This window comes from Lynx rufus, unplaced genomic scaffold, assembly GCF_022079265.1.
Source record: "Lynx rufus isolate CCGP_SWC_20201006 ecotype Redwood Valley unplaced genomic scaffold, mLynRuf1.p SCAF_17, whole genome shotgun sequence".
Taxonomy (NCBI): Eukaryota; Metazoa; Chordata; class Mammalia; order Carnivora; family Felidae; genus Lynx; species Lynx rufus.
Window position 1 is genome coordinate 17036781 of NW_025814831.1, and position 27119 is coordinate 17063899.

The 27119-nt window shown below is 42.3% G+C and overlaps 1 protein-coding gene across 8 annotated transcripts in view; it reads left to right on the forward strand.

The window, feature by feature from the left end:
• LOC124512592 (uncharacterized) overlaps positions 1 to 27119 on the forward strand; it is a 189737-nt gene that overhangs the window by 35587 nt on the left and 127031 nt on the right. For 7 of the 8 annotated variants that reach the window (XR_006962160.1, XR_006962162.1, XR_006962157.1 and 4 more), the window contains one exon: positions 25711 to 25867. The gene's annotated coding sequence lies outside the window, so the exon portion shown is untranslated. Of the gene's footprint in view, positions 1 to 10833; positions 10895 to 25710; positions 25868 to 27119 lie in introns of those variants that run through there. The other variant, XR_006962163.1, reaches the window with a different exon arrangement.

The window sequence follows — 27119 nt, forward strand, 5'->3', positions numbered from 1 at the left end:
TTTCTGACCCCGTTCGTGTTCAGATCAGCTCTGAAGAATGGTTTGATCAAATTCACTTACACTCATGTGTCTTCACCTATTAGCTTTTATCCCTAAAAGTCCCCTGGGAATATTTACAGAAAGCGTTCTACCCTACTGGGGAGAATCCAGGCTTTTGAAGGTAGAGAAAGCACTATTTTTTTTTTTAAAGAAATGGTGGCCCTTCACCCCTGTACGAAATCTGACTTGCCTACCCATGAAGTTGCTCAGCCTGGCCCAGGTGTGACCTGCTTAGAAAGGCCTCAACATCTCTTCCATTTAGCAAACTTTATTCGGCGGTTTATTCTGTGCCCGACACTCTCTACCGTGGGAGTACAAAAACGAATAGCCCACTTCTGGTGTGCAATCCAGTAGGGATTGAGAGCAGGGAGGAGCAAAAATCTGACCTGAGCTGATGAGCAGAATTTGAGAATGAATTCAAGGAGGGGAAACATGTCAGGAGACAGTTTCCCCTTCCTTCCCAGCTTTCCATGAGGTCAGGTTCTCAGTGGTGCTTGGGGACCTGAGTATACGTGTGGGAATGGGGAAAGGGTGGGTTACACCACTGAGGCTGAGTGCACCCCTTGCCCCTCTAGGGGGCCAAAGCTCCAGGATGTCCTCTCCCTTCCTACCCCATTGGTCTGTGAAGTACTTCAAGCTGGGACCGGCCTTATTCTCTTTGTGTCCCCCGCTCACATTACCAGCTACATAAGTGCTTAGTAAGTATCTCTGGGATAGATGAATGAATAATAAAGTGGAGGTTGTAACTACTTTCCTTGCCTCTGGGGCATTGTAAGACATCATTAGTTAATGTGTGCAAAGAGTCGTATGAGCCTTAATTATTAACATTATTTTATCTGCCAACCGCCCATGGCTTACTTTCTGTGTATGATATGGCAATTGGGCCTGGAACAAAATTACCCGCTGTCCACTCCCAGCTTCCAGTCCTGGATTTAGTAATTCAGACTGTGGAGGTGCTGGAAGGGCGCGAAAGGGACCCCTTCCCCAGAGTGCATGCAGATGAGGGGCACAGCAGCCATCTTCCCAGTGCTTCAGGGCTGGGTTATGAGGAAAGGGGTGGGGTCTCACCCTCAAAGAGGAGCCGAGGAACATCACTGCTTCCCATGTTTGACTTGCCTTTTTCTGAGTTGGTCCAAGGACAAATCGATGTCTGTCTTTCTCTATTATTCAGGACTTTATTAGGAGGAGAGTAACTTCAGGCTTCATGTGACTTTTTCCTCTGCCTTAAACATTTATTCAGCCCGAGTCCTTTTCTACTCTGTCATCCCCTCAAATGAGAAATGCTGGAAAACGAACTCCAAAGATCACAAGGCAGTTAAGAAAGTCACAGAATACATGATGGTGACTTGGAATTTTCGTGTCATTGATGAGAAACGTATTTTGTTAATTCGTCAAGAAACCGCTCTATTATAATGCAGAGTTAAACGTGTTCTCCCATTTCCCTATGGTGAGATGACCCTAAGGAGGGGTGTGTGTGTGTGTGTGTGTGTGTGTGTCTGTGTGTTGAGATCTTATCACCAAGTGGGTTTGGAAACCCACCCGTGAGTTATTAAACTTCCCAAATTTTCTTTTGGAGGAGAAAAAATATTGGTACTATATATTCGCTTTTAATAGTCTCTCTCTCTCTCTCTCTCTCTCTCTCTCTCTCTCTCTCACACACACACACACACACACACAAGCGTGCCTGCGCACGCATAAAACACATACACAGCTCTGCTTAGAAACTCATTGGGATAATAAGATCTATATATAGAAAAGTTAACTGTCCAAGATCATGACATTAATTAGCAGATCATTGGCATGGCTAAGTAGAAGTGGGAGTTTATTCACACTATCATGGGATTCACACCAAAGGCTGGCTGGGCAACTGGACAACTTCCTCATGGAACTATGCCCCACTTCTCCATTCCTGCCTCCTTTTCTGTAGCTACACTGCATCTCCCCTACTTCCCTCTTGGATTCTCAACCAAGCTTGACCCTCTGAGGTACTGGCAACTGACTTCTGGACTCTCGGTGGACCCCTTCAGCTATGCCAGTTCCTGTGACTCACATCTGGTGTCATTTGTGTCATCTATTTGTGTCGTCACCGGGGTCTACAACTCAAATGCCTGCAGGGCCTGGCAGGTCACATGGTGGACCAAGTCTCCTGGGTCAGGAGAGTGTTTGGTAACTGGAATGTGCACACCCTGTCTAAAGAAAGCACCTTCTTTTGGGCTCCGGCTGATCCCAGCCAAACATCGCTAAACGATGAGAATTCAAGCCCGGGGTTGCCAATGCACCAGGAATTTCACTCCTCAGTTATCAATGCGAAATCTCCCCAGTTTGAAACCATTGGCACCTAAATTAAGAAAACATTGTGTAGACCAAACAAAATGCATCTTAGAAGATCCTACCTGTAGGCTCCCCTTTACCACTCTGATATTTTGCATCCGGGAGTGCAAAGTCTAGTAGCCCAGACAGAATAAGGGTACAGGAAGTCTCTTATGTGGAAACCATCCGAAAGGACTCAGTGGAGTTAAGTAAGAAAGAACAACAGGAACTCAGTCCCTGAGAAGCCTCTTTACTCAGATAAGAAGATTCGCCAAGCGGCCTCTGATATCACCCAGTCCTCTAAGACCATCAATGCATCTTCCTAGTACCAGGTGGTCATTCGTGCTGAATTCTTGACCCACAGAACTAGAGATCTGAGGAGTAAAGTTACCAATAGATTGTGCAGTGGAGGAAGCAAGCAGTACATGGAGTCTTGGACTGTTGTCTGAACGCAGCCATGTTTTCGGAGAGGTCTGAGTTCTTATAAAAGGCAAAGGGCTCACCTACTCTCATGTGCCTTCTGCCCAGAATGGGGATTGCAGATGACAAGTTACATAAAACATGATCACTGGAGGCTCAGCGTGTCTGTTGATGTGACACACGACATGTGTGGCTGGGCCTTCTTATTTTGGAAAAATCTGTCCTTGCGATGCCAATGCCTTGTTATCATCTAGGTTTACATCACCATTTTGGAAGAACTCACACTGAAATATTATATATTTCTGACTTCAGGCATTTTTTTTTAAGACAACGAACTCTTCTGATTTTCGAACCAAACTTACAGTATGGAAGGTCACACCTGGAATAAAAAGGACACAAAAAATAGAGGACATGGGCTGTATCTCTGCTCTAGTGGTCATGAGTCCCTGAGGCTGATTGTACCCCAAATATTTTTGACAATTTCATAAGACGCAGTTTATCTTTAAATAACAATGACTCAAACTAGGGGCCCTGGAGGGGTCCTTCTGGTGAAGTATGCTACTAAGCACAAATTATGCAAAAAATAAAAAATGAAAACCCTTAGTTTCAAGGAACTGATTTGCCTTGCAGACATTCTTTCCTATTTTTGCACATTGGGAGCAACTTACATATCTTCACAGAATCAATGCAATTGGTTGTGTTTAGTGAGATATATGAATCAGAGCGTTCGTTGTCGAACTGATCTTCCTTCAAGGTAAAGGACAGCCTGTGACCTATAGAACTAACTTTGTTGAAATGTCATCCTGAATCAAGTTGAATGAGTCATAATGTGTGTATTTACAAGCTCTTCCTAGCTGGATGTTATTCTCCTCTCTCTCTCTCTCTCTCTCCCTCTCTCGCCTCTTCTTCTCTGTTAACGTCAGTATCATGTTAGGATTTTAATGACACTGTGAACTTGGACAAGGAGCTTAGCTGTGGCTAACCTAAGTAGAAGGAAAATTGGCTGACCCTAATTAAAAAAGCAGATTATAGGTCTATGAGTATTTGGTCCGTCCTTGACAAAAAGCGGTCTCTCCCCTCGTTAGTCATTAAAGGTCAGGAAGCAGAATGGACACCAGATGAAAATAAGAGGAAAATCCCAGTTCTAAGAGCCTTAAAATGGAAGGAAAAATGAAACACCATTTTTTTTGTGGTTTATTTTTGCCTAATTATCCAAATGGCATACTTAGTCACCCCCCAATTAAGGGAATGTCTCCCTTAATGTCTTCGATGTCACTAGAAGGGATCACTGAAGGTACTAGGAAGCCTTCACTGTGGGTAGACCTCTGTTTTCAGGCATGATAGTCAATCTTTGTATTTTTTATTATTTTTTTTAAGTAGGCTTCACGCCCAGCATGAAGCCTGACAGGAGGCTTGAACTCACCACCCTGAGATCAAGACCTGAGCTGAGATCAACAGTCAGACACGTAGCCTACTGAGCTACCCAGGCACCCCAACAGTCAATCTTGCATCAAGATGTGTCTCCGTATCTCCTTACAGACCGGAACCACCTGCAGGGTAGGAATAAAAATGTGAGTTTTCTTTTCATCATGAAGAACCCAGGCATACAGTCAACGCTCCGTGTAGTTTTACTGGATCACATGACAGGGATAAAGTGAATGTCCCTCTCTTGGTAGATAGGAGGCTGCGTGCTCTAGATTTGCCAGCCCGTGAGTCCCCACCTGCATGGCTGCGGGACCTTGGGGACCCTCTCCTCATGCTCCCTCAACCACCATCTGTCAATTGGCTATGTTTCCACCCCACCAAGCTGCTCAGCACGTGTTCGCTTAATCTTGTCAGCTCTCATCTGCTTTGAGGTCCACTGGCCACAGTCCTCTGAGGCACCTCTCAAAATCCCACCTCCTGGGGTGTGAGCACCCCTCACTGTTCCTTCAGGTGCTGTACTTATCCCTTTGTGACCAGCCTGGGCCCACAGGGTGACTCCCCTGCCTGTGGCCCACCGGGAGGGAATAGTCCCCTCACCACCTCACTGAAACAAGCTCCTGGACATTGGAATCGGACAGACACGGGTCCAAAACTCAAATCTACCACTTAGTAATTCAGAATAAGTTATGTATCTTTTTAAGCCTCAGTTTACTCAGCTATAAAAATGGGTGGGGACACCTGGGTGGCTCAGTCGGTCGAGCCTCTGACTCTTGACTTTGGCTCAGGTCATGCTCTCTTGGTTCCTGAGTTCGAGCCCTGCACTGGGTTCTGTGTTGACAGCATGGAGCCTGCTTCGGACTCTCCCACTCCTTCTCTCTGCCCCTCCCCTGCTTGCTCTCTATCTCTCTCTCAAAATAAATAAAAATAAATTTTTAAGAATGGGTCATGTGTAGTACTGGGTACATGGGTAGTAGTATGTGTATAAAATTAACATCAAAATGGGGGCGTCCGACTTCGGCTCAGGTCATGATCTCGCAGTTCGCGGGTTCGAGCCCCGCATCGGGCTCTGTGCTGACAGCTCAGAGCCTGGAGCCTGCTTCAGATTCTGTGTCTCCCTCTCTCTGCCCCTTCCCCGCTCATGCTCTGTCTCCCTCTGTCTCTCAAAGATGAACAAACGTTAAAAAAAATTTTTTTTTAATGCAAAATGTATGTAAAGCACTTTGTAGGATGATTAGCCTATTTAGTAACCATTCAGTAGATATTAGCCACCGGAAGTGTTAGCAACGGCTGTTGAAGTCACCGCAGCTTATCCTTATTGGTGTCATAAGAAACTACTATTTCCTCTTATATCCTGTGCTATTGAGCACCCCGTTCTACACCAGTCTTCCAGTAAAAATTTTTCTCCTAAGTCCTTCGGTCTGTTTCTATGGCCACTGACTACTTTGACATTTGTCCACTTGCACATGGGGCTCTCTGTTTACCAGTGATGGGTGCAAGGGAGGAAACTCGCTAGTTCTCTTTTATCTATATATTTATAATTTTACCACTTGAACACTCATTTGCTTTTTTTTTTTATGTGAAGCTACAGTGAACACTCCTGTTACTACTTAAACACATGGACAAGAAAAAATATTTTTCTGACTATCTAAGCCAGCCAAGCACACTTTTTGGTGATATATTGGGCCCCAATGGCTTTTTCTGATTAAAAGGCTCATGGCTTAGAGTGAAAGGCTGTAGCTGTCCGCATTGCAGTTATTAGCATATAAATGCTCATCTCTGTCATGGTTGTGTATAATCATGAAATATGCTACCATCTAAGTAAGAACGTGCAGTCGACTGGGTTACAGAACATTATAGCATCTTACAGGAATGTAACATTTATGGTCGAATAGTCTTTTTCAATAGAAGCAAGTGTAATAATTTCCCCCTGAATACTGTCAGGATAAACAGACTTGGTCAAGGGCCAGAAAGAAGTGCATTGGCTGGTCCATGAGGACAACCTTAGCCATTCCCCCGCTGGTATTCGCAGACCTTATGTATTTAAGCTTTAAAAATTGTACCTACTCCGACATATGAAATGGTTTGGAAATTTTTGACTGAATCAAAAATTCAGCTTTTGATCTCCTGACCAACCATTCAAGGATGTCCTTTTGACATTTAGATTTTTGGAACGTAAAGAGGCACACCTTTGCATCTTGCCCCAGGCATCCCCCTGGAAATTGTGGGTGTTGTCTCATCCCTGATGTAGCTGAATTATCTTAAGGGCAGGGCCTATTTTGTTCACCCTATCTTCAGTACCTGTGGCTTTTAAATTAGCCATTCTTTGAAAGAAGTCATGGCTTAGTGAAGATGGTGAAGTAGGCGCTGTTCATCTCTGAGGACTTTTCTTTCCCCTCTGTGCTCTCCACCATAAGCCTGTGAACTTGAGCTCCCCTGCCAAGTACCCCTGTGCCTTTGTCCCCCTTTCTATCTCAGCGGCTTCCACCTGTCGCATCCACACTCAGTTGTGTCCGTGTCCTGAACATTTGCTATTAACAAGGAGCAGAGACCTTACCACGAATGGATGAGAGTCTGATTGGTAAACTCTCAGGCATCAGTCAGCCTCATATGCAGATACGACATGACGATGTTGAAGGCACACAATGATGATTTTGAACATCGGGCCTTCTTAGAGTCTTAAAATCACACACATTTGTGGTGGTGCCTAACATTGCCCTGTTGTGTTCATAAGACAGCTGACTTAAACTGTCCAAATGCAGCACCATTTTCAAATAACTGTTTTCAATTATGGATAGAATTGAGTGTTTTAATATTATGTAGGCATGGGGCGATCTGAGTATTTTCATGCACAACCTCTTTTACATATTTGACTCTAGGTTGCTTTTTAACAAAGGGTCTTGTTTTTATTAGCAACATTAGTCCACGTCAGTATGGGGACCAGCGTTGAAGCATTTATTAGTTCTTTCTAAGACACTGCTAGTAGTTGAAGCAAAATAAACCATGCTACCTTATTTCATTTTTATATTAATTTGTTTCAAATCTATGTACATATTTTTAATAAAAATATTTTAGCATTAGAATCTGCCATAAGTAATACAGGTTTCCAAATAGTGGCTTAAATAGAAGTTTGTTTCTCTCTTACATAAAAGAAGCCTAGTGGTAGTATTACAGAATTACTTTGTCATTTCCATGAAATCACCTATGGTCCAGAGTTTTGTCAGCTTACTGTTCCACCTAGCATGAAGCTCCCATACTCATGGTTTAAGATGGCTGCTGGAGATCCAGCCATCACAGTCTAACTTCATGCAGTAGAATGAAAGGAAGAATAAGGGTGCAGGCTTTCACTTAAAAGTGCTTATGGAATGCCCCAACATCTTTTAGACTCAAGTGTTACTGGCTGGAAGAAACTCAGTGACACACCAAATTCACTGATGTCTACACCACATTTCAGACAAGTCTGGGGAATGTAGTTTCCAGCTGTGCAGCAATGTTCTCTGCTAGAAATACAGATTGCACTACAAAAAGAGAAACGCTATTAGTAATATATTCATTTTCTATTGCTGGGTAACAAGTCATCACCAATTTAGGGCCCTGAAACGATTTCCATTTATTATTGTGCAGTTTCTGTGGGTCAGAGTCCAGTCATGGCATGGCTAAGCTGGGTTCTTTGCCAAGGGTCTCACAAGGCTGAAATCAAGGTGTTAGCTGGGCTTCATTCTCTTCTGGGGTCTCCACAGGGAAGCACCTGCTTTGAGGCACTCTCAGGTTGAAGGGCCCCCTCGTTGAGTCAGGCCCCCGCGGGACAATCTCTATTTTGATTAACTCAGAGTCAACTGGTGATACACCTGATAACGTCTGCAAAGTCCCTTTATCTTCGTCATATTCTACTGTTTAGAAGCAAGTCACAGTCCTGTCCACCCTCAAGGGGAGGGATGACACATGGCAGTGACTCCGTGGGGGTACGTCCACCACAGATAGGCAACTGGTGATATTGCTACACACTTGTATATGATTCTTTTTTTTCTCTTTTCTACAATCTTCCATTAAACAGTGACATGACAGACTCAGAAAAGAATTGCCTGAGAAATTACCTCATGGATTTATGCAAGATGTTTTAGCGATTCATGGCTGCATGAGCAAAATTTAGGCATTGCCAATTAAACTCATGCTTATCGTTTACTCAGGGTATTAGTTTGTCTTATAATTTCAACTCATGCTTGTAATATTTTATAAAGTGAGCTCTTTCGAATTTGTTATTTCACAATGAAATGAAAAACTATTTTTGTCATTTCATCTAAGTGCGCGTTATATTTTAGAAGTGCCAGCTCCTCTTTCCATCCAAAAATTATAATTAAAAACGTGTCTCAGTGTCAAAAGAATTTGAGAAACGCTAGCCTTGGCAATACAGGTGGGTTCTTCAGGAGAGGTGAAGGGTGGGTAGGAGTCCAACTCTGTCCATCAAAGGAAGTCTCTTAATGGCTCTTTCACTTAAGGGGATTATTTAATAAGATCGCTACATCTGAAGCAATAAGGCTCCCATTAAGAACAAGCAGTATATCCATAGGTCTCCTGGCTCGTGTCTCTACCTAACAAGAACTTGTAATAAAGAAGAATATGAAAGCACCTGAGCTATGAATATCGATATTAAAACATTTGGATAAAAATGCTCATGTGCTTACTGAATGGACAGTCTTTCTCAGAAGCTTTTCCATTTGCTTTACAATTCTAGTAGCCTTAGTTACCTGGCTTCTTTGTCCTTAGGAGAGAAGTAATGGAAAGAAATGAACTACCACAGGTTGAGAGACCCCAAGAGTGCCAAGAAGTGACCTCTCTGGAGAAGACAGAACAAACACAAAATAGTACCAGAAGTTCAAAAAGCACAGAATTGTGAGGCCATTGAGGTCAGGGACATATGGGAACATGCGTTACTACAACAATCTTTCTAAACTCTACACAGTTTACAAATAATCACCATGATGACCTTGGGTTATCCGAAGTACTGAATATCTTTGAAAAAGTTTCCAAAGGTAAACTTTTCCTCCCAAATCCTTTCTCACAGTGTCGCACCAAACCAATGACTGTAAGGTACGTGACAGAGGAGTTTAAAATAGTAAATCCTCAGTGATGTTAGATATTATCATCTACAACTGTAACCATTGTCATGGCTTTTCTTGTTACTTCCTGGCCTTGATAATCCTCAGTCCTAAGCCCTTCCACTCTGTATCAGCATATCCTGATTCCTTCTTAGGCTACAGTTAACCCAGGAGTTTAATAACAGTTAGGGGTTCATATTGCCCCTGCTAAGCCACTCATACTCCTATGTCTGTAAACAAAAGTCTTTTAGGAAGGTTACTCTGGATATAGGGCCAAACCACTTCAACTTTGAGGGCCTTGTGCATTGTCATTACCGAAGCTGCTTGGTGATTGAACACTTATTTTTCTAGGTCTGACATAGCTCTATGCACGGACATACAATTCAAGAAATAAGTGTGCAAGGACAATAGGTTGCTATGGAAGCTGATATTACAATGCCCAAAGTCATCTAGCTCTAGACACTGATGTATTAACGAGATGTTTTAGCAGTTAGCATGCCCTGGGAGTGTTCGTGGATGCAAGGCTATGTTCTTCTCTTAATACTTAACACAGGAATCTCATTTTAAGGTAGTTACTTTGTATGTCATCATGTGAGATAAAATGAAGGTGGATATTTTCATTATGCATCTTTTTTTTTTTTTACAAAAGAAAGCAGATATTGCAAATGTATCACTTTATTGTTCTTGTTATATATCCTGTGGGTTTAAGAATAACGGCTCCATTAGAGTTTTATGTATCTCCTGAACCAGGCAATGGTCAATTATTGGCAACAATCACATTCCCCACACCTACCTAATGGCTGGTGGCCCACACTGTAAATTAAATAAGAAACATAGAGCAAGCAGAAAACGTGGACCCCTGCTTTGGCTAATTTAAAAGGTGTTTCATAACATTAACCCTGCATGGAGAAATCCCTGCCAATTGCCATGGTACTATAGAAATATGTGTGGAGTATGGATTTCAGTTTTGGGTGCTGCATTTTGAGACCATCATTAACTATCTGGATAGAGACCAGGGTAATGAAGGAAATGGAAATCATACTGAATTATTGAATCAGTGGTTGAAGGAAATGGGATGATCTTCCTTGAAGAAAGGGACATTTGGGGGAAGACTTAATAGCTGTCTTTAAATATTTGAAGGTCTGTGGGAAGGAGTTGACATAGTCTGTTTTAAGGGGTCATAATAAGAGCCATGGTTAGGGATTACTGATGTTCAGGCTCCATATGAAAAAGGATCTTTAAAATAATCAAAGCTCTCTAACAAAGGGATGGTCTCCTCTTTGAAGAATTAAATGTTCCTTCTTTGGAAATGTTCAAGCAAGCCCTGATGAATGTGGTTGTAAATGGATTTACTGTGTAGCCAGGTGAGTTGGACTAGATGATATGTTAAATTTCTTCGATCTCAGGATTCATCTGTTTCCCCCAAGTCTCTCATGTCTTGCTTTTGCACCGTATCCTTCAACAGGAAACACTTTGAGCAAAGAAATGGACAGACGCTGACACTGACACTTCATTCATTCAATAGCCGTGATTGTGTGCCTGGCACGTACATGCGCCTCTATTTGGGAGAACCAGGGCATGGAGGCCCTGAAGGCTTGTTTTTATAGGTCGGTTCTACATCATGATACCGGACGTTTTTTTTTTTTTTTTTTTTTTTTTTTTTTTTTTTTTTTTTTTTTTGTGCATTGTGTGGTGGAAGGGAAATCAATGAAAGAATGAGTTAAGATAATACCAAATAGTATCTTGGAGTTGTTCAGGCCAAGAACGCTTTTGCCTTCTACCAGATAGTACAGGTCACCTGCGAGATCTAGCGTGGAGTCACCTACTCTGTCTTATGACCCCCACTTAGGTTTGGTTAGTGCATCAGGTTGATGGCATGGTCTATACAGTCTTCCCAAAGAAAAAATCGAAGCTGTACAGCATTTCGGAATACATCCTTTTAGTTCTGGTAGCCTAATTTCAAGCATTTTGGGGTGTAGGGTCAGTTGTGTTTTAATCAGAAAGTCAATTCCAGGGTGACCTTCCAGAATTGAGAGTGTCAGGGAACAGTTGTGCAAGAAGGGAGTGGAGCTGAGCATCTTTGCCCTAGCAACTGAGTAGGTTTGCTATTTAGTAAGGGCAACTTCACGTTTGGTGAAATCTCCATCCGTGGCCTCAGGCCAAATGCTCTGTGAGTACCTACTGAATGTTAATTGGCAGAAGTGATTTCTTCAGAGGCAAGTTCAGATTCACTCAGGCGTAATCGGCTTAGCAATTTTTCCATTTGGGCTCCACAGAGACTCTCTAGGATGCCATGGCGATAGGGCAGTGGGATTGTATTATGGTTAACTTTGTGTTCCAGTCCTCGTCTTTTGGCTTATTATTGGAAATTGTAAGAATTTCTGGGGGCATCACACAAATCAGCCTACCGAATTTTCTTAGATTCCCTTCAACTTTGAAAACACCATGTGTTTTACGCAGAACATTTTGGGAGCTTGAGAAACTACAAAGTAGTGACAGTAAATTTAAACTTAGTAGTAAAAGTTGGACAATCTCTGCTCAGACTTTATTTATTTATTTATTGTATTTATTATTATTATTATTTTTCTACCACTCCATTGTCCACTCCATTGTCACCCTGGGTTAGGTGCTTGTTGGGTCCTGGCTATTTCTATCTGGAATGTTACACTAACCTTCCAACTGCAATCTCCAACTCACGCCAGCCTTTCCTCACTCCAATACCTCTTTTGTTGTTGCTTCTGTTTATTTTTTTAATATAATTTATTGTCAAATTGGTTTCCATACAACACCCAGCGCTCATCGCAACAAGTGCCCTCCTCAATGCCCATCACCCACTTTCCCCTCTCTCCCACCCCCACCCCATCAACCCTCAGTTTGTTCTCAGTATCCAAGAGTCTCCTATGAGGGAGGAGAAGGGGGGGGGATTTACAGAGAGGGAGGGAGGCAAACCATAAGAGACTCTTGGATTCTGCTCAGATTTTAGGAGAAGAGATGGACATACACTGAGAAGTTACCCAGAGACATATGCTGGACAGAATGAAGCTCGAATGAAACCAAGAACAGCCCCATAGTCTCACTACTCATTTTGAACCGAAGAGAAAGGAGGCGAGAAATAGGCTGATGCCCTGTATGCTTGGTCGTTCTGTTGGCAGAGGCAGTAAGAAGAAAGACTGACTTTGCTCTGTCCATTCCTTTTAACCGACTGCATAGCCTGGGAAGCCATAGGTACCGCGTGGGAATGACAGGTTGAAAGTGTTCTTGGTCCCTGTCAGGGAGAAGGAAGTGTGGCAAAGAAAACTTTTACAGCCTGTGTTATTTGAACCTAGGCTGCATTTTTGACCCCAGTGGGGGGTTCTTTCTCCCTCAGAACTGCCAGACTCCATCTTTGTGGGTTGACCATAGGCAGCTTGCCCCAGTTGCCCAAACCAAAGTCAGCTCATGTCAATCCATCTCATTTTCAGCTTTGTGTAAAGCCATTCCCTTTATTATTTTTGACACACATTCTTAGATTAGATCCATATGTTTATTAATTCCAAGAGAAACCCTTTGGAAATCAGATCTGGGCAATTTATGACTCCCCAAACCCTGGAAAGATTATGGAAATCTTTTAGTAATAAAATACAATATGCAGTTATTCTAAAAATTTTTGCTCACTTATCTTCATAATCATAAATTATTTCATACCTAATTACAAATAGGCAGACTGAATAATTGTCTTCAATGAGGGATGTTTGACACTGAGAAAATATAGCCTTATTTTATAAACCTTTTAATGTTCAGACTATAAATATGTCACCGCTAAGGAGTACTGCATCTTTAAGTGTATTAAAGTCACTCTTGTGTAGCCAAACATAATGGGATTTTTAAATGAATTATAACTAAAGTAGTTAACAAACAACTTTTTAAACTTTCAACATGTGCACAGCTATTTGAAATTGCCCTTTTCATATTAAATGCCCCAACGTATATTCCATTTGGAGCTGTTTGGCAAAAAAACACACAAAGTTATACTGGTGGAAGCCTTTTCATGATATGGATTTAATGGAAAAAATAATTTGATAGGGAATTTGATACATGTTCTCACAGGGAATCACATCAATGCATTCTCGGAGTGCTGTTTGTGTTTGGGAGGGTTTTGGAGCAAGAGTGGTGCACATGCGTTTAATTTAGCAAGAGGATTGTCCATGTGTTTGAGATCTCAATTCACACCATGAACAGGCTGGCCAGCCCTTGGAAAGTAAGAGTTTACACATTTATCTACTTTTCATTTATGTCTTATGTGTCTTATTTTATGATTCTTATGACCTACTGGAATGATTGGTTTATATAAGTCTTTGGTTGACATTGAGATTGGTTCCTAAATTCCAAGAGAGGAGGATTTTTTTTTAAATCTGTTTTGGTCATCACTGTCTCCTAGGAAATCGTAGGAGTTCAAGGAATTTTCATTTTTATTTTTTGAATGAGGGAAGGAACACGCATTCATTAAAGTCTTGCTTCTTAGGGTTTGGAAGTATAAGGGCAAGTAAAAAGCCTTGGTTTTTGAATAACCTACTCCTCAGAAGAGAGAATGCTTCCAACAACTTGTAAATCTGGACAGCTTAAAATAAAAATGCCGTTTAACCAAAGCACCATTTTTTGTTGCTTTGGTGCTTAACAGGTAGTAACGTGACTTAGTATAAGACAGATGAAGTATCTGAGGACAGCTCTCTTGGCCTGGTGGCTCCAGGGGCTTGTTGAACAGTCTTGGGACCCTATTCAAGCATGGGCAGAAAGACCCCACAATTGCAAATTTATGGGAAACAACTGTGCTGGAAAGTTGTATTGATGATGGAGCGAGGGCACTGCTTCCATCCGAAGACAGACATCATGTTCAGCATCTCCGTCAAAACTTGTTGAGATGACACAGTCCTTCCAAGTGACACGAGGCACAGTACAAATGACCCTACTATGGAATCTCTCTGGAGTGTCTGAGCCCTGGTCTCAGAACAGAAAGCTTTCTATCAAATTCATTGTAACACCAGTAACTAAGGTTCCTTGCGTGTGTCCTTCCAGGTTCAATGTATTCCAAACCAAGACTGGACACTTGGTTATAACCTATGTAGATTCTGGGCCAGACAAGGACAAATTGTTGAATGTGGGCAGTCTACAGGTCTCAGTTGTAGTTCCCACAAGCTCATGAAAGCTCAAGCCTGAAATAAACGAGTCAATACTATGTCCTTAAGCACTGTTGTGTTCCAACAATGAAAAATAATCTGCTACATGAAGGAAAACTTTTGTCACTAGGAACTTGCTACAACAATTTGTACAGATAAAACAAGTTTCTCCTTTTCTCCACCTTCTCTCATGATTCTCTAAATTCAGGGTGTGAGTGTGGTAAATATGTAAATATGTCTATAAGTTGGTTGATGATAACAAGACTCTCAAGTAAGGGAGAGAAATCTAACTGAAGTAAAAGAGAAGGACCTAAGTTGTCTCTCCCCTTCCTCTACCCATGCAGTTAAATAAAAGCAGGATATTTGTAATGGCCATTGGGGTTTCCTTCTCACCATCATCATCAGGAAATATAAAGCTGAGATGAACTGAGTCTCATGCTTTTCACTTCATCTTTATGCTATTACTTTTGAGAGTGTGGTTATGCTGAGAATAAAACGCATCTCTTGGCCCCAGTGGTGGTGGGAGAGAGTATTTCATTCCAGTCATCTGAGATCTTAGCTTGTTATCATGGATTAAAGAAAGGTTACAAAACAGAGCAGAGCTAAACAAGCAAGGAAAGGGATACTAGACAGGATAGTTTTCTGCTGGTTTATTTCAAAGAAGGACTCCATAGGGACATTTCTTTATTCAAGGGAGTTTTGCTTAAAAAATGTGTATATATATATATATATATATATATATATATACACACACACACATATATACATACATATATACATACATACGCGCACACACACACATATATGTATATATGGATTTTCCTTTTTCCTCCATAAACTTTGTCCTCTTATCTCATCTACTCATTTCCGATAAAGTTGATTGCTGCTGCTATCCTTCAGAAGAAGCTGGAGACCTCTGTAGACTTTTCCTCTTGCCTTATTTATGATAGCAAGAGCCTAAATAGACAGAGGCTGTCAGACTTATCAGTGAGAAGTCAAGAAGAGTTTATTTTAAGCTGTGAAGAATGCAAAAGCCTTTTTTTTAATTTAATAACTGAATATTTTCCTTCTTCCCAAACTCAATGGATAAGAAGGGATGTGAATGGAATTCAGTGGGTCAATAGGGGCGAACACTCCTGAAGAATAAGTCATACCAGCTATTATCACTTTTATGTGTGTGTACACAAGCTCACTGGGAAAAAGAAGCATATAAATCAAATATCATTGATGACTGATATTTTTCCTAATTCACCATATATTGAAGTTTTAACAAGAAAAAGTCTGGAAAGGGGGTGCAATTGGGTTCCATGGAAGGCTTCCATTGTTCTGTGGGAATGGACAAAAGACCTGGCATGAGCCCTCTCTTTCTCATGTACATGGTGTGAAGGGCAAACCACTCCATTCTTCCCTATCACATCCTTATCCCTGTGAAATGGGAATCTCCAAGGCATAGTGATGAACACCGAGTCAGTCAAACAAACTTCTGTTATTTCTGACAGTGTAGGATAGGAATCAGGAGCATGAAGTCTAAATCCAGAGTGCTGGCTCCAAATCCCTGGCTTTGCCATTTACTGGAAACTAACCAGGAGCACCTATAAGGTGAGAGATAATGATAGCGTGCCCTTGGAACAAAGTAAGCACCCTATAACTACGAGTCATTGATGTTATTGATATTATCATCATCCGCTCGTTCATCCAGTTCTGAATTCAGGAAATGGTCACCGAGTGCCAGCTCTAGGCAATGCCCTATGCTGACTTAATCTCTACTAGTAAAAATCAGTAGACCTTCTCTTTTTCGGAAATTCCAATATGGTGTGGGGAGGCAATGTATAGAAAAGTATGTTTTAATGATAATTTCAGATCATTATAAGTGCTAGTGATAAGGTATAGGTGTGATAAGGAGGAGATACGACAGGGTAACTTTGGAGTGTAAGTGGGCATTTCTTTGAATCAAGGTGTGACGTCAGCCCCTTCTGAGGCCTGAGACCCATGTTAATATGCAGTTGTGTATTTTTCTCCTCAAAGGGGTTCCTCTGAGTTGTCTAAGCTGCACACAATCTGGATATGCCTCTGCTGAGCATTGATAAATGACAGACCACCTTCTTATATAGTAAGAAGGGCCCATCCATGTCCAGACCCAGGAGGAATGAGTGTCTTCCAGGTAGAGGGGTCCACATGTGCAAAGCTCTACAAAGAGCTCTACGGGTTTGATGGACATCAAAGAGGCCGGTGGGGCCAGGATGTAGTAAGGTGATGTCAGAGAGGTGGCAGGTGTCAGATCCTCGGGACACTGGTTAGCCAAGTTGACAAACTTGGAGTTTTCTCTAGGTGGGTGTTACTAGTTGAGTCGTGTCACCTTCACCTCAATAGGAAACAAAAGAAAAGGTATGTTGAAATCCTAAGCCTCTAGTACCTGAGAACGTGACCTTATTTGGAGATAGAGTCATGGAGTTAAAAAGAGGACATTAGGGTAGGCCCTAAGCCAAGGTGACTTGTGTGATTATAAAACGGGGACATTTGGACACACAGACAGGTGTATGTAGATGGAGGATGACTGAAGACCCAGTGAGAACCGCACGTGAAGACAGAGTGTGGCAGAGATGCAGCTACATGCTGAGGCACGCCAAAAATTGCCAGCGAACTTCCAGAAGCTAGAAGAGGGAAGGAAGGATTCCCCTACAAGCTTCAGGGGGAGCGGGGCCCTGCCAACACCTGACTTCAGACTTCTAGCCTCTGGAGTGGAGACACAATAAGTTTCTGTCATTTTAAGCCATCCAGTCTGTGGTACTTTGTTTCTGCAGCCCTAGGAGACAACTATAGAAGGGCAGGCATTGGAGGGTGTTAAGCCAGTGAGTGACACACTTTATGTTTTTATAAGATGCCTCGGTAAAGAGTACATTGAAAGTGAGCAGAAGGAGGGAGACCAGCCTGCGACTTTCGGGGATTCTGGTCTTAGATGATGGAGGTAGATGACTTAGATGGCTGGCATTTAGATGACTTAGATGATGGCTTCGATGACTGGGTCATGGCTATGGGCGTGGAGAGAAGTGGATGGTTCCTGGATGAATTTTGTCAATCGGCACATGGAATTTGCTAGTGGACTGGATGTGTGGAGTAGAGAGCGAGCTCAAGGATGGCAGAGTCCCTGAGAGTTTCCTCTCCATCTTACCTATAACGTGGCCTGTCTTTTGGCTGAGAGATATTCATAGTGCCCCCGAAATCCTCGCTCGCCAATTTCATGGCACCATTTCACTTAACAATCTCTTGTTTATTAACTTTAATAGTGTTGTAGCATTTAGTCACCATGCGACGAGGCTAGCTATTATGCCAGATGGTCCCACAAATAATTATCTCCATTTGTACAGGAGTGCTCTATTTATTTTTGCCGATTATTAGTGCATTTTTTGAGCCCATTAAAGCCCTCAAGCTCTACCAATAGGCACCTAAATAAGGCCCCATCATCCTGAAGAAGAAGAATTTAGCATGTGGTAGTTGAGCTACTAAACTCTCCCCAGCTACACTACTGTTTCAGTCATTGAGAGTTTAACGGAGGAGAAAATCAGAATGTATTGATTTCATCTTATGTCCCTTGGAGGAGGCATTCCAAGTTGTTTTTATGATGTTTTGAAGCACACATGACAGTGCCTCTTAGAGTGTTTGAAGAAGCCCAATTCCGCAGGATGAGCCCGTAGCCAGCTTTTACCTGGGGTCTGGCTCTACATTGATATAAAGCCCTATGTTAGGGCGTGGAGGCAGAAAAGATGGGACAGCTTTCCTCCCTCCTGGGAAGTGTGTGTCCTTGGACCACAGACCACAGATCAGATTCACGGATTGCATTTTCCCTGCTGACTCCAAGGACTGCACCCTCACTTTGTTGAAACCTGTGCACGTTTGCTTAGAACTCCATTTTACAGTTTTATATGTGAAAAATCCAGCAGAAATAGCCCCTTCTGGTTTTCAATCCCCCGAAGCCTGCTGCCAGACGCCTTTTCCCTTTACTTCTTCCCACGACCCTTTCTTTTCTCTTCTCTCTCTTTCTATTAACTTAGATCGGGAGGTATATGTTTTGCGAGTCATGGGTATTAAAGATTGTAGAATCTTGCCCAAACAATAATGTTTTAATGATGAGCCTGTGTCAAGTGGTCGTAAGTCAAATTTAGTATGTGTTTGGAGGCAAAGACGTACTGTTGGAATGGGGCATGGGATGGGAGTAGCTAAATGAGATGGGAGTAGCTGGACAAGATGGGAGTAGCTGGGTTTTACATCTGACTTAGAAAACCTCTCTGACCTTTAGATTCTTTATCTGTGAAATATACAGATAATGATCCAGATAGTGAAGGTCAGATGAAGTAATGTATGTGAAAGGACTTTATAAGCCCTAAAGTGCTAGATATATGTGACTTAGGAACGTCTAGGAACTCCTACTAGGAATGTCTAAAATAAAATAAGGAAGACCTCTAGGCGCTGGAAAGAACTGCAGCACTTACTGTTACGTAAAACATAACAAAGAAAAACACCACAGAGCAATATTCTTGGTGTGATTCGCATTAATGCGAATTTGTATACGATCAAAACAAACCATAGGAAAAATGTGTGTATCTGTGTTCACAGATGATTGTCAGTGTGTAGAAACATGATGGGAAGGATGTGCACAGACTGGTGGTGTTGCCCACGCAGGAGACACATTTCTCTGTGGGGAAGGAACAGGCTGGAGGCGGTTAAGGGGAGACTTTTGCACATTGTACCCCGATGTGGTAAAACAAGCATGTTTTTTGTGTTACTACATTTACTTTAGTAATATAATCGTACACTATTATTAGAATTAGAAGTAACATAGTACTTCTGTATAAATAAAACCAAATGAAGCCTTTTTAAGGTAAAAAAAAATACCAGTAAAAAACTGGGGGTAGCAGTGGAGGTCATAATACTAAAACTCCTCTTTTGCTATTTATCTGAGTCACATTTTTCATTCCTCTTCTCAGTCAGCAATAAATATTTCTTCAAAGGGCACCTGGCTGGCTCAGTCAGTGGAGCATATGACTCTTGACCTCCGGGTTGTGGGTTCCAGCCCCATGTTGGTTCTTAAGTAAGAAATTACTTAGAAACATAGAATCTTAAAAAAAATTCTTCTTCATCACTTGTAAGTTATCCACTGTGCTAGGCACTGGGCATCGCCCACAATATAATAAAATGTCCTCCTTGAGTTGTCATTACAGTAAAACCTTGGTTTGTGAGCATAATTCTTTCTGGAAACATACTTGTAATCCAAAGGACTTGTATCAAAGCGAACTTCCCAGAAGAAATATTGGAAACTCAGATGATTTGTTCCATAACCCAAAAATATTCATCTAAAAATGATTACAATACTGTAATATAATACAGTTTAATGAAGCAAATACAAAATATAAAGAAAAATAAACAAATTAACCTGCACTTACTTTTGAAAACCTTCGTGGCTGGTGTGAGGGAGACAAGAGAGAGGAGGGTTATTGTGTAGGATGACTTTCACTATCACTAATGGAATCACTGCTATCTATTGGCTCAGTGGAATCTTTTTCTGCATGGCGGCCATTGTATACGCTCGCATGGATGTTGACTACAGTAAAGTATTAATAAACTCTTGTTATATATTGTATTTAATGTAACTGGCAATAAGGCAGCAGAGGGAAGCGTCTATATCTGCAAGGAGCCTGACCTAGAATGAATCTAGGCATTCCTAAGCTTACTCTTGAATGGAAAAGCAGAGGACTGTCCGTAAGTGCTTTGAAGTGACAAAAAAATACACTAGTGCCCGTTGTGGGCACCTTCCAATGTTCTGAAAAATCAGTTTTCTACCAAACACTGTGGCCTGAGACCGAGCATCCGAGCATGCGAGATGATCACCCACAACACCCACAATCCTGCAGAGAGAGAGAGAGACAGACAGAGACAGAGGTAAGAACCATCGGCTCAGTTGTGATCATGTGATGTCTGGCGTCACATACTAACATTGCAGGACATCGCTCGTTTATCAAGTTAAACTTTATTAGCAACGTTTGCTCATCTAGTGGAACACTCACAGAACAAGTTACTTGCAATCCAAGGTTTTACTGTATTTACAATATTTAAGTTCTGGGGAAATCCTGGATTATAAGGGGACCAACTGTAAGACTGAAAGATCCTCGATAGGATAAAGAGAGAAGTATATTTAAAGAATTATGGCAGACTCTCTTGGTGACCCACTCAGTATTTATTTCGACCTCGTTTCCCGTAAAGAAGATCTCAGTTTTGTTCAGGCAGTGATGTGCCCAGCTGTCTGTTAATTGCAACTCAATGCATTCCTAGCTGATATAGGAATGCATTAAAAATACCACACTTGAGTATGATTCAAAAAGTAATAAGTGAACAACACATTTAAACCCACCTTGACATAAGTCATCCCCCAACGAATCTGGTAAAGTTTTATAGAATACTAATGTGAAACCTACATCTGCATATGTCTCTGACAGGAAGTTGGGAACCAGAGGGCCACATGCTCAGACCTAGCTCTGGTGCTCGGACAGATTCCAGTTGGGAAGGCTGGGGAAGGGCATACACGGAACCGTGTGGAAGAACGAGGTTGTGGGCAGGGCCCCAGAGGGGCTGTCCGCTGTGGTACGATTGCCAAATATTTTCCAGTCTTTTCCTTTACAGGTAGGGTTGCCAGACTTGAAACATAAAAATACAGGATGTACAGTTAAGTTTGAATTTCAGATAAGTGATAAGCAATTTAGGTGTGTAAATATGTCCCATGCCCTGTTTGGGACATTTGTTCATGACAAAGACACACAAATAGGTGAGATCAAGTGAGCGAATGCGCTGGAAACAAGACCTTGGGTCTCCAAAAGTAGGTTCTCTTGCTTGTCAATGAGTTTTCCCAGAAGAGTTGGTTTCCTTCTCTCAGTCTGTGTGCTTTGATTTTTTTTTTCCATCATCTGTGCTTTCTCCATATGTATATAAAGGTAAAAAAAAAAGGAGTCGTGACACATGAGACTCACTTAGGCCCGCTGTGGATTCTCTGGCATGTTTTCTTTTATTTGCTCTTGAAATTTGGGTAGAGGCTGAAGGAGAGAGAGGGGATGGCAGGAGCCACCAGGGGAAGGACGCACAGAGAAGAAACTGGCGGGCCCCGGGGACTTCAAATCCGACCCTGGCCGGATGTCGCGGCTCTTGTGCAGAGCAGCTGGCCACACTCACCGAAAATTGAATGCCACCATAGTTATCAGATAAGTCACCCATCAGCGCTGTGCCTGATGCAGTTCGGCTCCCCAGACCCTTTCCCATAAATCTCCGCCTCAATTAGAACGAGAAGAGATATTCAGCTTCAGATTTCTGCCAGGCTTTCATTAATCCTCTAGACACCGGCGGGATCTGTCTCGCTTTCTCCTTTTCTTTGCCAGCGAAATGACACTTAGTGGAGAAGGTAGCTCTGAACACGCTGGTACATCCCTGACAAACTTTCATAAATATGCCCAGCTGTTTCTCCAATCTCGGCTCCGTGTAGCCTGCAAATCACTGATTAATTTGCACACAGCTGCTACGGATTCTGGGGAGACAAGCTCCTGAAAAACATTCAGCGTTGCCGGTATTAAGCCTCTAATTTCCTTAAGTGAAAAGTTTCTAAAGCTGTTTAAATTGTCTGAGGAAGCTGTGAAGGCAGTACTCCTGGGCTTCCTCCTGGCTTGTCTGACAGCCTCACGGTTGTGCAGAAAAACCCACTTAACTGTTGAGTGCACGCGTTGCCCCGATAGTCTCAGAGCCGCCGAGCCTCCGGTTTGCTTTTTTTTTTTTTTTTTTTTTCTTGAAGGATTATTGGACACCTGTGTTGTGCAAGGCACGAAAGGAGACAGGGCATTGTCACGGAGGGGACCCTGAGCTTTAAAGTTGAGCAGACGATATGTCCTTTTCTGGAATAACGGAGTCTACATCCAAAGGTTCCCAGGAAGATTTAATGAGATAATGTATTCCACAGGAACAATTTCAAGTGTTTTCCTAGCCTGTCTCCTGCCCTGCCCGAGGGAAATTTTGGGTCCTCTTGGCGGCTTTGTTTGTGCAAATCGGGATAATGGGTGGAGAGGCAGTCTGGAAAGGTCTGGAAGTTGATCTGCAATGACACTGGCGAGGCCAGAGATGTACTCCTAGAAGTAACTTGTAACTGCAGGCAGAGGAGAGGAAGAGACAGTGTCCCAGAACCGACGGAATGCCTGAGAAACCTTTTGGGAACTGGGGAAGAGAGGGCTGATGAGTATCTCCTGTGCTCTGCCGTGTGGCATAAGGGGGAAGAGAAGCGGCGGGGGGAGGTGGGGAGGAAAACAGGCTGCTGTGTGTTATAAACCAATCTTCTGGTGTTGTTCAATGCTTTTTGGATGTTGGAGCCACTGATGAGTTGTGGACATGGAAATGATGTGGACATACTTTTGCTTTACGGTCATTCCCAGGCAGGGTAGAAGATGAGCTGGGGGAGGGGAGCCAGGCAGGAGGTGGGATATCAGAAGGATAGACTGGACCAGACCAGACCAGACCAGACCAGGCTAGGGAGGCGATGAGCACTTACTAGTGACTGGGTGTCTGCAGGATCTTCTGCACTATCCTGAGATGGCGGGGAGTGAAGAGAATTGGGTCTTTCCTTTTACAGGTCTCCTAATCCAGGATACTTTCTCCATTCCTCTCCACCGGGCCACATTTGTCTCCTTCTTTAAGATCCAATTTGGGCCTTTCCACCTCCTGTGTCTCCCCACCACACTCAGCTCCACCATTTCTGAAGTTCATGTTTCTGAGTGACAGACTGTTCCACCATCTTCATACCTCACCCCCACTGTTGGATTATTTCCTGGGCCTCACTCTTTTTCCCAATTAGACCATGAGCTCCCGGAAGGCCGTTGCTCTGTAACTCTTTTTCTTTCATCCTTGGTGCTAAGCACACTGCTAAAAACAAATAAATAGCTGTATGGGATTGGAACTAAGTTGGATTTCATGGTGTACCTTACAGGATGACTGACACAAAACTGCATCTCAGAAAAATGAGACACATACACAAATAAATGCTGAATTTTCCACGAAAATGGGAATCACCCTGCATTGTCTTTGAAGAATTAGGCAAATCAACTTAGCACAATATAAATAACAGAGCAGAAATTTATAATTGTTCTACTGCTGAGCTAAGCAACACCCCTCCTAGAAGCAACTAAAAGAACAAACAAGTCACTGTTTGCACACACTCATGTGAGAATTGCTCCTTTTTAAATTGAAGTCTTTGTCCAAAGAGGCTTTAATTTATTAACACAGATGGTTTAGGCGGTTATGTATTTATTGAATTTCTATAATCTCCTTTCTCCAAAAACCCTGAAATGATGCCTAGAGAAGACTTCACCTTACTTTAAATAAGATTTTGTTGTTGTTGCTTGATTGCACAGGCTGAAGTAAAGGAACAGAATCACTAAATAGAAATCAAAAACCCTACGTGTCCCAAGAGTCACAAAGGTGAAGTCTATGTTGACGGTGACAATGAGAAAATGCAGAGGAGGAATGTGTAAGAGAAAACAAACAGCTCATTTGGCAATCATCGAGGGATTTAATTTGTGTATGCTTTTCAAGAAATGAATTCAGACAACTTAGAGAACAAGATGTTCAAATAATGAGGTTGGTGACTGGCAAACGGTCATTTCCCATTTCATGTGGACAAACTGAGGCCCTCCCAAAAATGATTCCATTTGGAAATAATCAGCTTAAATATTTTTGGTTCGTTCACTGAAAGAATTTAGCTTTAAGAATATTTATCATGTAAAAACTTACAAGGTCTATATATGAGAGAACTTCTGGTCCTATCACAGAGGAACTATTTGCTTTGAAGAAGGGTACCCCCCCCCCGCCCGCCAAAGTTCCTTTAAAACCCAAAACAGTCAGTGCACTTGAATTCCTATTTGGTTTTTAGATATTTGATTTAACCCACAATTCTGTCAAGAACCCTGCAATTGCGTAAAAACATATTGAAATGGAGGCAAAGCCGGGCCAGTTCAGTTTCAACTTGAATTAGAAGTGGCCAAAGTGTCTGAAGGGTGCTATTTCTTCCAGATCAGCTTATATTTAACTTTATTTCCTTACAAAATGGGGAAAAATTTTTTTTTGACTTTGTGTGACTTTCCATCACAGATATATATTCTTAGGTGCGATTCAGCTTTATCTTCTATTTTCTTATCTGCCTAAGAAGATGCAGTTGTTCAAAACCAATTTACTTGGCTAATTCTTTCCTCTGTCATCTTTGTAATTATTTCCGATAGGGCCTTGGCCAAACAATTCTTTCTCCATCATGTGGTTTCATCTCGGCTGAAAGTTTGTGTCCGCAGACTCTGTTGTTATGGCAACAGCTGGGCTGTTACCAGCTCAATATTATGGTTTTACTGCAAGAAAGGGAAAAGAAAAATGAGCCGGCGGGGAGGGGAACATGCAGCCATTTCCATATATCTGTTTTGAAGTAATTTATCTTACCTCCTTTGTAATCGTTAATTCTTTTTGCATAATTCTCTCCTTCCAAGGACCTTGCGTTCTACTAAATGGGCCATCTTATGCACATTTATAATTTAATTAATATTTATTGAGAAGGGACCATGAGGTGTGGTCTGGCATAGGCACACAGATTCACTGATTTGGGCATGCATTCCTTGAATATGTATTGAGCAACTACCCTGTGCCAGGTAAGGTTTTAGGAGCTGCACCCAGCAGTGACTGGATCAGACAATAGCCTGGCTCTCCGAGAGCCTACATTCTCTTGGAAGAGACAGGCAGTGAACAAGTAAATGCATACATGAGATGCATTCAGATGATTATATGTGGCATGAAGAAGATAAAATACTATGACAGAGTGACGGGGAGCATTGAATAGGGCACTCAGGGCAAGCCTGAGACTTGACGTTGGAGCTGATGTCTGAATAATAAGGAGTGGAACATGTGAACGTGGTGGAGGCTTCCAGACAGAGGGACAGCAAAGTACCACAAAATAGAGGCATGAAATTGCTTGACATGTTTTTCAGGGAGAAAAATACCCCAAGAGTCTGGAGGGTGGCGAGCAAGGGAACGAAGCAGGAGGGGAGATCTCAGAGGCAATCAGGGGTCTAGTGATTGGTGGTGACACCAGGGTTGGCTTCGTGGGTGAACGAAGGACCTCGTGATCAGAGGAGCCCAGCACTTGACTTAATGCTGTGCTGTTGCTGCCTTGAAGTTCTTAATGATTTTATATTTGAACTTGTGTTTCTTAGATGAAGTCTAATGGGACAATGGAGCATGTGTGCGAGCAGAGGCGATAGGTGTCTGTCTGCTGTTTCTTACCGGCCACTTGCACACAGCGTTTGTGATGACCCATGCACACAGAAGTCCAGCAGACCCAGCACGTGTGGGAGTTCAGCAAGACTCAAAGTGAGTACAAGTTAATCGTGTTATATCAGCGATTTAGAGCGTGGGGCACTAGTAGCCCATGCACTCTGTCTGAACCAGAAATCTGCTTGAACACAGAAAAAAAGGAATGGCTTTCCAAGAAACACTAAGGACCTAAGAACCATCTCCTGTCCTTTCTTACTCGTATTCCTTCCCTGTACTGACCAATTGTTGCCTTTGAAAATCATAGAAGGAAACAGAAGGAAAAGGAAAGATAGGGCGACTCATTTTCCTTCGAGTCCTTCCTTAGTTACCAATAAGCCAAAGGTAGATGGGTGTTGGTAGAATGTGCAGTATCTAGAAGTGAAGTAAAAACACTTAAAAGTTAGTTTTGTGCAGAATTTCCACCATTCTGGTAAGAATGAAATACATATACATCTACGAGTTACTGAATACATATTGTGTAATTTCTGTGATGTCACATGCCAGTTAAATACACTTACGTTTACATTTACTACTGGTATTGCATAATATAAAGGTGAACAGTAAAATGCATGCTAATAATTTAAAATTTCCATCTTCTGGTACTGACAATGACATTAGATAGCAAGTAAAAAAAATCATGACACACTGAGAGATTGTGGGAGAAAGGAAAAAGTCTTATATCTTAGTGCATTTAACAACACACCTTTCTTCCTACTTTTTTGAACAACGGGTGTCTTAGACGATTTGGGCTGCTATAACAGGCCCTATTCTATAACCATAGACTGAGCAGCTTATAAACAACATAATAGTATGTCCCACAGTTTTGGAGGCTAGGAAACTTGATATCTGGTGAGGACCTGCTTCCTGGTTCATGGACGGCCATCGCCTTGCTGTGCCTTCACATGATGGAAGGGACAGGAGAGCCCTCTGGGGTCTCTTTTACAAGGACGCGAATCCCATTAATGAGGGCAGAGACTAATCACCTCCCAAAGCCTCACCTCCTAATACCATCACCTTGGGGATTAGGATTTGAACATAGAATTCTGTCAGTCCCTCATAGGGGATCATCCATTTTTATTTTTCACTGGACTCCACAAATTAAGTGTCCAGCCCTGGTGATAACTAAGTCACATGGGAACAGATATTACTGCGTATTGGAACTTGGGGAAATTACGTAGCATTTCCAAGCCTCGGTCTTCTCAGTTCTCTCATGGATATAAAAATACCCTACGAATGGGGTGGTGATGAAACTCATCGCACAAGATACTGTACATTTGTCACTGGGCAGAGTCCTTTATATTTGGCAGGC